The sequence below is a fragment of the Nerophis ophidion genome, linkage group LG25 (genome assembly GCF_033978795.1).
Source record: "Nerophis ophidion isolate RoL-2023_Sa linkage group LG25, RoL_Noph_v1.0, whole genome shotgun sequence".
NCBI classification, from domain to species: domain Eukaryota; kingdom Metazoa; phylum Chordata; class Actinopteri; order Syngnathiformes; family Syngnathidae; genus Nerophis; species Nerophis ophidion.
This window is the reverse complement of record NC_084635.1, coordinates 33,524,778-33,536,994: the sequence shown is the minus strand read 5'-3', so window position 1 is coordinate 33,536,994 and position 12,217 is coordinate 33,524,778. Positions and strand designations below refer to the sequence as shown.

At 38.2% G+C, this 12,217-nt stretch overlaps 1 long non-coding RNA gene across 1 annotated transcript; it reads right to left on the bottom strand.

Moving 5' to 3' along the window:
* Nucleotides 1-2,827: 2,827 nt before the first annotated feature.
* Nucleotides 2,828-10,447, bottom strand: LOC133543192 (uncharacterized). Its single transcript, XR_009804340.1, has 3 exons — nucleotides 10,414-10,447; nucleotides 10,282-10,335; nucleotides 2,828-2,946 (listed from the first exon to the last, which is right to left on the bottom strand). It is a non-coding gene; the product is annotated as an uncharacterized LOC133543192 (long non-coding RNA).
* Between the last annotated feature and the right edge of the window lie 1,770 nt (nucleotides 10,448-12,217).

Here is a 12,217-nt window from a genome sequence, read left to right as displayed (position 1 = left end):
AGAAGGAGAAAAGTGCAGCATGGGCAGATTCTTGCTGGATGCATGTGGTCAAGTCATCATGCCCACTTTGACGTTGATGCACTTTTTTTGCCAAAAAAAAAAAAAATGCCTTCAAAGCAGAATCACGGCTTCATCGGAGAGGCGCTCTGATATAACCCGACAAAAAACATTTGGGTGAAACCTCTGAGATGTAAAAGCACTGCGAGAACAAACAGGCTAACTGTTACATCTTAAAGGAACAGTGCACTTTTTTGGGGGGGAGTTTTGCCATTCATCAACAGTTCAAGGACACACAAGGATTGTGTGTTTTCTAAATATTAAACTGTAAATACAAACCCTGTTTGAGTTGGGAAATTGCGTTAGATGTAAATATAAACAGAATACAATGATTTGCAAATCATTTTCAACCCATATTCAGTTGAATATGCTACAAAGACAACATATTTGATGTTCAAACTGATAAACATTTTTTTTTTTTGCATATAATCACTTTAGAATTTGATGCCAGCAACACGTGACAAAGAAGTTTTGGAAAAGGTGGCAATAAATCCTGTAAAGTTGAGGAATGCTCATCAAACACTTATTTGGAACATCCCACAGGTGTGCAGGCTAATTGGGAACAGGTGGGTGCCATGATTGGGTATAAAACAAGCTTCCCAGAAAATGCTCAGTCTTTCACAAGAAAGGATGGGGCGAGGTACACCCCTTTGTCCACAACTGTGTGAGCAAATAGTCAAAAAGTTCAAAAACAACGTTTCTCAAAGTGCAATTGCAAGAAATTTAGAGATTTCAACATCTACGCTCCATAATATCATCAAAAGGTTCAGAGAATCTGGAGAAAATCACTCCACGTAAGCGGCATGGCCGGAAACTAACATTGAATGACCGTGACCTTCAATCCCTCAGACGGCACTGTATCAAAAACAGACATCACACTGTAAAGGATATCACCACATGGGCTCAGGAACACTTCAGAAAACCACTGTCACTAAATACAATTGGTCGCTACATCTTTAAGTGCAAGTTAGAGCTCTACTATGCGAAGCGAAAGCCATTTATCAACAACATCCAGAAACGCCGCTGGCTTCTCTGGGCCCGAGATCATCTAAGATGGACTAATGCACAGTGGAAAAGTGTTCTGTGGTCTGACGAGTCCACATTTCAAATTGTTTATGGAAATATTTGACATTGTGTCATTCGGACCAAAAGGTGAAGCGGACCATCCAGACTGGTATTGATGCAAAGTTTAAACTCCAGCATCTGTGATGGTATGGGGGTGCATTAGTGCCCAAGGCATGGGTAACTTACACATCTGTGAAGGCACCATTAATGCTGAAAGGTACATACTGGTTTTGGAACAAGATATGCTGCCATCTAAGCGCCGTCTTTTTCATGGACGCCCCTGCTTATTTCAGCAAGACAATGCCAAGCCAGATTCAGCACGTATTACAACACCGTGGTTTCGTTAAAAAAAAAAAAGAGTGCGGGTACTTTCCTGGCCCGCCTGCAGTCCAGACCTGTCTCCCATGGAAAATGTGTGGCGCATTATGAAGTGTAAAATACGACAGCGGAGACCCCGGACTGTTGAACGACTGAAGCTCTACATAAAACAAGAATGGGAAAGAATTCCACTTTCAAAGCTTCAACAATTAGTTTCCTCAGTTCCCAAACGTTTATTGAGTGTTGTTAAAAGAAAAGGTGATGTAACACAGTGGTGAACATGCCCTTTCCCAACTACTTTGGCACGTGTTGCAGCCATGAAATTGTAAGTTAATATATTCTTTGCAAAAAAAAATATTAAGTTTATGAGTTTGAACATCAAATATGTTGTCTTTGTAGCATATTCAACTGAATATGGGTTGAAAAGGGTTTGCAAATCATTGTATTCTGTTTATATTTACATCTAACACAATTTCCCAACTCATATGGAAACAGGGTTTGTACAAGGCAGCTAACAATGCAGTAGGATTGTCTCCATACCAAAATGTATTTTGATACTTTTTTGAACAAAGGAGACCAGATAAAAATAGCGCTACTGGATTTATTTTAGCAATAAATCTTAGGGTATATTAAATGTGTTTATTATTGCAATTTAGTCCTTAATTAAATAAAATAATGAACATACGAGACAACTTGTCTTTTTATACTGATTATTTTACGGACCTTGGATCCTTCAGGCTGTCCTGCATCAAAAAGCGACAGTGTGTAAATGATATCACCACATGGGCTCAGGAACACTTCAGAAAACCACCTGTCAGTAACTAAAGTGCGTCGCAACATCTGTAAGTGCAAGTTAAAACTCTACTATGCAAAGCCAAAGCCATTTATCAACAACACCCGGCCCAGGCTCATCTAAGAAGGACTGATAAAAAGTGTGAAAGTGTTCTGTGGTGTGACGAGTCCACATTTCAAATTGTTTTTTTAAAACTGTGGACGCCGTGTCCTACGGACCAAAGACAAAAAGAACCATCCGGACTGTGGTAGGTGCAAAGTGTAAAAGGCAGCATGTGTAACGGTATGGGGGTGTATTAGTGGCCAAAGCATGGGTAATTTACACATCTGTGAAGGCACCATTAATGCTGAAAGGTACATACAGGTTTTGGAACAACATATGCTGCCATCTAAGCGCCGTCTTTTTCATGGACGCCCCTGCTTATTTCAGCAAGACAATGCCAAGCCACGTGTGGAAGCCTCTTGCTTCCGGGTTCCTCAGACCTCCAGTTACCGACATGACAGCAGCTTGCATGGTTTGATACAAGGATTCATTTTTCAATAAATGTCTCTCGTCTTGCTTTTCAGCCATCGGGTTGTGTCCGTCTTCTGCTTCTCGCTCAAGCACATGAATGGTTTCTCCCAGAGTGTCGCCTGTCTTGTTCTCGCTCTTACTCATGCGTCATCTACCGCCATCACCAACAACAGCAGCCCTTTCTCCTTCCCGACTGCTGCCTTTAACAGAGCGACTGCTGTTTAGACTCACAGCTGTGTCATACACGCACCTGCCGTTAATCTCAAAGCCGGTAATGACACGCCCCGCTCCTCTGCAGGCCACGCCCCGCTCCTCTGCAGGCCACGCCCCCTCCCACACCACGTGTTACCACAGCGTGGCTGATGCAAAGTGGAAAAGTGTTCTGTGGTCTGAGGAGTCCACATTTCACAATGTTTTTGGAAACTGTGTCCTCCGGACCAAAAACGACCTGCATCGTAAGCCGCCACTTACATGCATTTTGTTATTATTTAGAATGCAGACGGAAGGGAAACACATGTTTGTTCTTGTCTCACAGAGAGATTGTGGATGGTGGGCAAAAAAAAACAAAAAAAGTGCAGTCTTCCTTTAAACTGGGGAGAAACGTAACGTTTCCTAGCCTGTTTCCACCTTTCATTCTCACCTGGGGCTTTATTTGTATTATTGTTTTCCATTCTACTCCAGTTATTGCCAAGCCTGCAGAGTCCCACGGTCTTGGGCAGGATTTGTGTGAAGTAGCAAAATATCATGCTCTTATGAATAAAATTGGGGTGTTATGTATCATATTTTTTTATATCTAATGCATGTGTAATGTAACCTATACGTGCTACAAATCAATGCAATATATATATATACACACATATATATATATACACACATATACATATATATATATATATATACACATATACACACATTATATATATATATATATAGGGTGTTATGGGCTACAAACAGAAGACTAGTTTTAGCTCGGTTGGTAGAGCGGCCGTGCCAGCAACTTGAGGGTTGCAGGTTCGATTCCCGCTTCCGCCATCCTAGTCACTGCCGTTGTGTCCTTGGGCACGACACTTTACCCACCTGCTCCCAGTGCCACCCACACTGGTTTGAATGTAACTTAGATATTGGGTTTCACTTTGTAAAGCGCTTTGAGTCACTAGAGAAAAAGCGCTATATAAATATAATTCACTTCACTTCAACTCGTAGAGAGAGAGCAGAGCTTGAATTGTAGTTTGGTTGACATCGTGTATTAGAGAATTAGTGATGGACAGCAGATATAAACACACAATGGGTTAAATGGCCATTCAACATGAAAGCAATTTGAAGAAAAAAACATAAGTACTAAATAGAAATATACAATTCCATTTAAACTAATCAGTGTCTCTGGATTTTGTTTAAATCTCAGCTGATGCTACAAGGCCTACTGAAATGAGTTGTTCATATTTAAACGGGGATAGCAGGTCCATTCTATGTGTCATACTTGATCATTTTGCCATATTTCTGCTGAAAGGATTTAGTAGAGAACATCCACGATAAAGTTTGCAACTTTTGGTCGCTAATAAAAAAGCCTTGCCTGTACCGGAAGCAGCACACGATGTGCGCGTGACGTCACGGGTTGTGGAGCTCCTCACATCTGAACATTGTTTACAATCATGGCCACCAGCAGCTAGAGCGATTCGGACCGAGAAAGCGACAATTGCCCCATTAATTTGAGCGAGGATGAAAGATTTGTGGATGAGGATAGTGAGAGTGAAGGACTAGAAGAAAAAAAAGACGAAGGCAGTGGGAGCAATTCAGATGTTCCATCCATCCATTTTCTACCGCTAATTCCCTTTTATGGTCGCGGGGGTCGCTGGCGCCTATCTCAGCTACAATCGGGCGGAAGGCAGGGTACACCCTGGACAAGTCGCTATGTTATTATTATTATTATTATTTATTTTTTTTTCCCCCTTGGCCTCAGTCTGCACCCCCACTCCAGGACCTAGGCTAAGACCGATTTTTTAAATTTTATTTTAATCTTCTATTTTTTTCTTCCACCCCACCACCCGCCTTGTTTACCTGTATGTCATCTTTTTTGTAAGGGGCGCTGGAAGCCGGCAGACCCGTCAGCGATCCTGTTCTGTCTCCCTGTAATGTTTGTCTGATCTTGAATGGGATTGTGCTGAAAATTGTAATTTTCCTGACGGAATAAATAAAGTACTATCTATTAGACACATTTACTAGGATATTTCTGGAAAATCCCTTATCTGCTTATTGTGTTACTGGTGTTTTAGTGAGCTTATATAGTCATACCTGAAAGTCGGAAGGGTGTAGTGACCGCCAGTGTCTCTGAGGGAAGCCATGGAGGAGCCAAGAAAGTCGCGGCTGCCTCTTTGTCAGGTGCAGGAAGAACGACACAAGCTCCGTTCATGTTTACGGTAAGAGCCGACTTATTACCACCATTTTCTCACCGCAACCTGCCGGTTGATATGTAGTAGAGAACCATGTTCGCTTCACTGCTCGGTTCCATATTAAAGCTTCACAACAAACAAGGAAACACCGGCTGTGTTTGTGTTGCTACAGCCAGCGGAAATACACCGCTTTCCACCAACATCGTTCTTCTTTGACGTCTCCATTATCAATTGAACAAATTGCAAAAGATTCAGCAACACAGATGTCTAGAATACCGTGTAATTATGCGATGAAATCGGACGATTTTTAGCTGTGTGTAGTGCTGGGATAAAATGTCCGCTACGACCAATAACATCACAAGCACGCGTCAATATAAGCGTCATCATTCCGTGACGTTTTTAACAGGACACTTGGCGGGAAATTTAAAATTGCAATTTAGTAAACTAAACCGGCCGTATTGGCATGTGTTGCAATGTTAATATTTCATCATTGATATATAAACTATCAGACTGTGTGGTCGGTAGTAGTGGCTTTCAGTAGGACTTTAATAGTTCTTAGGAAAAAAAAGGACGGCAGTACAGTCCATGTGCTGCAGGTAAAGGTGAAAATAGTAAAGGGTTGGCTGGAGAGCCTCCTACCAGTCCAGACAGAGCAGGTGGTGAGGTTCCTGGCTGGAATCTTCCAAAACCGATCCTTGGATTAGATCAGGGGTCGGGAACCTTTTTGTCTGAGAGAGCCAAGAAGCCAAATATTTTAAAATGTATTTCCCTAAGAGCCATATAAAAAATTTTTTAACACTGAACACAACTAAAGGCGTGCATTTTTAAGTAAGACCAACATTTCCAGAGTATAATATTTCTCGTATTCTTTGTATTAACATTGTTATTCTGAAGTTAACTGTGGAGGGGGCGTGGCCTGCAGCAAAGTGGGATGTTGCCAGGACCGGCCTCGAAATCAGCGACAGTTGCATAGAAGGCCAACGTGGGCCTTTTTATCTAATCACCTGTCGCTCTGTTATAAGCAGCAGCCAGGAGGAGAGACGGGGTTGGGGCTGGAGCCAGAGCGCGAGTGAGGACGAAAGAGAAAAAGACAATTGCTGGAAAGAAAACTAAAATAAAACAATATTGTAACCCTAAAACAGACTCTTGGTGGTCTGAAGAACCCCCAGGAAGGCAAGCCCCTCACTAACCAATAATAAATAAATGACTTCTTACCATTAACGCAACTTCTTGAACATAAAAAAAGCATGAGAATGTTTTATATTTTGAACGTTATTTTTAAAACTGTGATTACAAGTGGAATTATTCATTACTTATCGTGTTAAGCAACGTCAGCTCAGATTTATCCGAGAGCCAGATGCAGTCATCAAAAGAGACACATCTGGTTCTAGAGCCATAGGTTCCCTACCCCTGGACTAGATGAGTCTTTTCCTTGGGTCGCCATCAAAAAAGAGAAGCCTGGCCTGTGTAAGAGCCAGAACTATTCTTATATTCCATGTATACACACATAATCTTCATGAAATAACACAAATTGCATTATCAAGTATTCATCATATATTATTCAATAATATATTGTTAGTATTCATAATATATATATACACACATACATATATATGTATGTGTGTATATACTTATATGTATGTATGTATATACACATATACATATATGTATATATATACACATATACATATACATATATATACATATATATACATATATATACATATATATATATATATATATATATATATATACATATACATATATATACATATATATATATATATATATATATATATATACATATACATATATACATATATATATATATATATATATATATATATATATATATATATATATATATATATATATATATATATATATATATATACATACACACACAATATTCCTAGTTATTTCCTCAATATTGTGCAAGATAAATCAACATACATATCAGAATCACAATATGCAATAAATTGCTAAAATAACCATTAGCAGCATAATTATGACCAATACAAAGCAGTCAGTGCAATAAACACGTTTATTAACTAAACCAGGGGTGTCCAAACTTTTTCCACTGAGGGCCGCACACTGAATAATCAAAGCAAGCCGAGGCCATTTATTTTAAAAAACAATACAATATCTGTATAAAAAAATATACATTTAGGCCTCCACTCAGGCTTGATCCCAAAGGGTTTTGGTAAACATAAAAATGTTAAAAATGTGTCATTATTCAGTATTATTATTATTATTCGAGTTTTAAATCTCTAGATCAACATTAGGTCTATTTGTCAATGTGACGTTTTTAAAAATTTAAATCGTATGCTCTTTTTGTCAAAGAAAACCATGTCTTTTATTGAAAAAAAAAAAAAAATACAAACTATGCATTATTTTCACCCAATAACATTTTTAAGCAGAATGTTTGAGATTATATACCATAGGTGTCAAACTCTGGCCCGCGGGCCAAATTTGGCCCGCCGTGTAATTTCATTTGGCCCTTGAGGCAATATCAAATTATTATTAGAGCTGGCCCGCCGCTGTAACACCACATTCACCGCTAATACTCTTACTCATCAACCCTCCCGATTTTCCCGGGAGACTCCGCGAAGTTCAGTGCCTCTCCCGATTTCCACCCGGACAATAATTTTGGGGGCGGGCCGTAAAATCACTGCTTTTGGCGTTCTCTACATGTCGCCACGTCTGCTTTTCTTCCATACAAAACTGCGTGCCGGCCCACTCACATAATATATGCGGCTCATACACACACACAAGTGTATGCAAGGCATGCTTGGTCAACAGCCATACAGGTCACACTGAGGGTGGCCGTATAAACAAGGTTAACAGTGTTACAAATATGCGCCACACTGTGAACCCACAGCAAACAAGAATGACAAACATTTCGGGAGAACATCCGCACCGTAACACAACATAAACACAACCAGACAAATACCCAGAACCCTTTGCATCGCTAACTCTTCCAGGACGCTACAATATACACCAAACCCCGCCCCAACTCAAACCCGCCGCCGAAAAAAGGCATTAAATTTGTGTTTTTATTTAATTTGATATGCTATTGATATTTTTTAATTATTATTATTTGAAACTGGATGTTGCTTGTCACTAAAGTTATATAAGCCTTGCTTGGTCAATATTTAATGCAAAACTTGTTTGGGTCCCTATTAAAAGGTTAATTTGTTCAAGCTCGGCCCACGGCTTTGTTCAGTTTAAAATTTTGGCCCACTCTGTATTTGAGTTTGACACCCCTGTTATATAATAATTGGAGCCGGAAAAAGGTCAACAACTCAAAACACCATTGATTTTAATCCACTATTATTTTTTGTGCAATCACACTTAAAAACAAAACACACTGATCCAAGAGGGTCCTACTCATTGAAGTTGTAAAAAATAAATTATATATATTTTTTTACTGTTTACTTTTAACACAATGGTCTTGAGATCAACTTCAGATCTATCCGTCAATTATAAGTTTTTTTTTTTTGTTTTTTTTTAATGTTTTCTTTAAAGGGGAACATTATCACCAAACCCCTGTAAGCGTCAATATTTACCTTGATTTTGCAGAAAAAAGACCATGTATTTTTTTAACCGATTTCCGAACTCTCAACAAGTGAATTTTGGCAAATTAAACGCCTTTCTGTTTATCGGTCTTTTAGTGATGACGTCAAAACGTGACGTCACCGAGGTAACACACCCGCCATATTCATTTTCACATTACAAACACCGGGTCTCAGCTCTGTTATTTTCCGTTTTTTCAACTATTATTTGGAACCTTGGAGACATCATGCCTGGTGGGTGTGTTGTCGGAGGGTGTAACAACACTAACAGGGAGGGATTCAAGTTGCACCACTGGCATGAAATCTGCCGCCAGACCCCCATTGAATGTCTTCACATTTGACCGCCGATGCTAAGACAGACATGGCACAGAGATGTATGGATAACCTGCAGATGCATTTGCAACGATTAAGTCAACGAAATCACAAAGGTGAGTTTTGTTGATGTTGTTGACTTATGTGCTAATCAGACATATTTGGTCGCGGCATGACTGCCAGCTAATCGATGCTAAAATGCTATGCTAATCGATGCTAACATGCTATTTACGCTAGCTCTACGTACATTTGAAACTAGATACCCACATTTAATGCGAAACAAACACTTACCAATCGACGGATTTAAGTTGCTCCAGTGTCACAAGACGCGAAAGTCCTGATCGTTTGGTCCGCACATTTTACCGGCGATGCTAATAAGGCAGACATGCTATGGGCCACTTTATTAGGTACACCCACGCTATGGCCGAATAGCGTCAATAGCTATTCGCTCAATAGCTTCAATTTCTTCTTCAATTTCGTTTTCGCTATCTGCCTCCATACTCCGACCATCTGTTTCAATACATGCGTAATCTGTTGAATCTTGCTGTGCTAACCGCCATGTTGTTTGTATTGGCAGCACTGTACGACGTCACAGGGAAATGGATAGTGGTTTCGAAGACAGCGAAAATAAGGCACTTTAAACCTTTATTTAGGGATATTCTGGGAGGTGTAAAATTTTGAAAAAAACTTCAAAAAATACAACCAGCCACTGGGAACCGATTTTTATTTTGTTTAACCCTTTTGAAATTGTGATAATGTTCCCCTTTAAAAAAAAAAAAAAAAAAAAAATCTGTTTTTTTTATATGGGAAACACAAAATATCCAACATTTGCCCGCAAAAATATCTCAAAGTGGAATATTTAATGGGACGTAATTGGAGCTTTGAATTGGTCAATAATTCATAATTGATTGTAATTCACTATTTTTTCTTTTTTTTTAAATAAATAAATAGCAACATTGCAACATGTTCTTGTTACATTTCACCTGTTTGCTCTTTTATACCACTTTTTATTTTTTTCATAGTATTTTTCAAAATGTGCCATGGGGCCGTTAAAAGATGACCTGCGGGCCGCAAATGGCCCCCGTTCCGCACTTTGGACACCCCTGATCCAAACACATTTAAAAGTACATTCCATACACAATTGTTATCATTAATTGAAGTCATAAACCTTTTATATGGACGATTGAGAAAATGCCACAAAGACAGTTGCAATGAAGAAATATGATTGCTTAAAGTGTTATTGTCATAAATATGGACTCACCAACTCAGCTTCTACAGTCAAACACAGCTTCATGACAAAGAATGGTAGTCGGCTCTATAAAGTTACAAATAGGCATGTAGTTTAAAATCCGTCAGCACAATATTTCAGGTGAAACCGAGATTTAAAACCTACCTCAAGCAGACATACAATCTATCTTCAAGTCACTTCCTGTTTCCTGGCTACTTCCTGCTACCGGCTTATAAGCACCACTGATTGGACCGCGGCAGTCACGTGACAAGGGAGAGTGGCAGAGCTCCCAAAGAGTAAATAAAGCAAGAGCATACCAGTCACTTCCTGCTACCCGCATACAACTACAGCTGATTGGACTGTGGCAATCACGTGACTAGGAAGCGTGCAAAGAGTAAATAGAAAGGTAAGAGCCTAATAGTCTCTGCAAAAGAACCGTATTTCCTTGAATTGCCGCCCGGGCGCTAATTAATTTAAAACCTCTTCTCACTACTGCGCTTACCATAGGCATGCGGTAAAGCAGTGGTCCCCAACCACCGGGCCGTGGCCCAATTGGTACTGGGCCGCAGAATAATTTTTTATTTAAAAAAAACAAAAAAAAAACATTATTTTTCTTTTTATTAAATCAACATAAAAAACACAATATACACTTACAATTAGTGCACCAACCACAAAAACCTCCCTTTTTCATGACAAAAACGTCCCTTTTTCATGACAAAGAAGAACAAAAAAAAAAAAGAAAAAAGAAAAAAAAAGGAAACCTTTTATGGAAGGGTTTTTTTGTAGAGAATAAATGATGAAAAAAACACTTAATTGAACGGTTTAAAAGAGGAGAAAACACGAAAAAAATGAAAATTACATTTTGAAACATAGTTTATCTTCAATTTCGACTCTTTAAAATTAAAATTCAACCGAAAAAAATGAATGGAAAAAGTAGATAATTCGAATCTTTTGGAAAAAAAAAAAAATAATAATTTATGGAACATCATTAGTAATTTTTCCTGATTAAGATTAATTTTAGAATTTTGATGACATGTTTTAAATAGGTTAAAATCCAATCTGCACTTTGTTAGAATATATAACAAATTGGACCAAGCTATATTTCTAACAAAGACAAATCATTATTTCTTCTAGATTTTGCAGAACATTTATTTTTAAAGAAATTCAAAAGACTTTGAAATAAGATTTAAATTTGATTCTACAGATTTTCTAGATTTTCCAGAAATTTTTTTTTTAATTTTAATTATAATAAGTTTGAAGAAATATTTCACAAATATTCTTTGTCGATAAAACAGAAGCTAAAATGAAGAATTAAATTAAAATGTATTTATTATTCTTTACAATAAAAAAAATAAAATACTTGAACATTGATTTAAATTGTCAGGAAAGAAGAGGAAGGAATTTAAAAGGTAAAAAGGTATATGTGTTTAAAAACCCAAAAATTATTTTTAAGGTTATATTTCGTCTCTAAAATTGTCTTTCTGAAAGTTATAAGAAGCAAAGTAAAAAAATAAAATAATTTATTTAAACAAGTGAAGACCAGGTCTTTAAAATATTTTCTTGGATTTTCAAATTCTATTTGAGTTTTGTTTCTCTAAGAATTAAAAATGTCCAGCAAAGCGAGACCAGCTTGCTAGTAAATAAATACAATTAAAAAATAGAGGCAGCTCACTGGTAAGTGCTGCTATTTGAGCTATTTTTAGAACAGGCCAGCGGGCGACTCATCTGGTCCTTACGGGCGACCTGTTGGTGACCCCTGCGTTACACCAACAACAGCATGGCTAAAAGGGTCCTATTACGACTATTAATGCAGATGTAAAACACTTCCTGGTGGTCTACAAAACCCACGGGGCTTCACACTGTAACTTAGATATTAGGTTTCATTATGGAAAAGCACTTTGAGTGACTAGAGAAAAGCGCTATATAAATATAATTCACAATAAATATAATTTCCACTTGCTTTTGTTAA